This window comes from Arachis hypogaea, chromosome 18 (assembly GCF_003086295.3).
Source record: "Arachis hypogaea cultivar Tifrunner chromosome 18, arahy.Tifrunner.gnm2.J5K5, whole genome shotgun sequence".
NCBI classification, from domain to species: domain Eukaryota; kingdom Viridiplantae; phylum Streptophyta; class Magnoliopsida; order Fabales; family Fabaceae; genus Arachis; species Arachis hypogaea.
The window spans coordinates 76,504,987-76,506,112 of NC_092053.1; the positions used below are offsets into that span (position 1 = coordinate 76,504,987).

Below are 1,126 nucleotides of genomic sequence, written 5' to 3' on the forward strand. Positions count from 1 at the left end.
GAAACTAAAAGAAGCTAAATTACAACAATCCAGCAAGCACCTTTCAGACATTTTCGAACAGGAAGAGGAGATGGCAGCCGAAAATAATAATAATGCAAGGAAGATGCTTGGTGTCTTTACTGCACCTAATTCCAATTTACATGGAAGAAGCATCTCCATCTCTGCCATTGGAGCAAACAACTTTGAGCTAAAACCTCAATTAGTTTCTCTAATGCAGCAAAACTGCAAGTTTTATGGACTTCCATCTGAAGATCCTTTTCAGTTCTTAACTGAATTCTTGCAGATCTGTGATACTGTTAAGACTAATGGAGTAGATCCTGAAGTCTACAGGCTCATGCTTTTCCCTTTTGCTGTAAGAGACAGAGCTAGAGTGTGGTTAGACTCTCAACCCAAAGATAGCCTGAACTCTTGGGATAAGCTGGTCACGGCTTTCTTAGCCAAGTTCTTTCCTCCTCAAAAGCTAAGCAAGCTTAGAGTGGATGTTCAAACCTTCAGACAGAAAGAAGGTGAATCCCTCTATGAAGCTTGGGAGAGATAAAAGCAACTGACCAAAAAGTGTCCTTCTGACATGCTTTCAAAATGGACCATCCTGGACTTATTCTATGATGGTCTGTCTGAATTAGCTAAGATGTCATTGGACACTTCTGCAGGTGGATCCATTCACCTAAAGAAAACGCCTGCAGAAGCTCAAGAACTCATTAACATGGTTGCTAATAACCAGTTCATGTACACTTCTGAGAGGAACCCTGTGAGTAATGGGACGCCTCAGAAGAAGGGAGTTCTTGAAATTGATACTCTGAATGCCATATTGGCTCAGAATAAAATATTGACTCAGCAAGTCAATATGATTTCTCAGAGTCTGAATGGAATGCAAGCTGCATCCAACAATACTCAAGAGGCATCTTCTGAAGAAGAAGCTTATGATCCTGAGAACCCTGCAATAGCAGAGGTGAATTACATGGGTGAACCATATGGAAACACCTATAATCCCTCATGGAGAAATCACCCAAATCTCTCATGGAAGGATCAACAAAAGCCTCAACAAGGCTTTAATAATGGTGGAAGAAACAGGTTTAGCAATAGCAAGCCTTTTCCATCATCCACTCATCAACAGACAGAGAATTCT

At 40.9% G+C, this 1,126-nt stretch overlaps 1 non-coding gene across 1 annotated transcript; it reads right to left on the reverse strand.

Annotated features, from left to right (window-relative positions):
• Nucleotides 1-466: 466 nt before the first annotated feature.
• LOC112774023 (small nucleolar RNA R71) lies at nucleotides 467-574 on the reverse strand. The gene has a single exon (XR_003188537.1). It is a non-coding gene; the product is annotated as a small nucleolar RNA R71 (small nucleolar RNA).
• Between the last annotated feature and the right edge of the window lie 552 nt (nucleotides 575-1,126).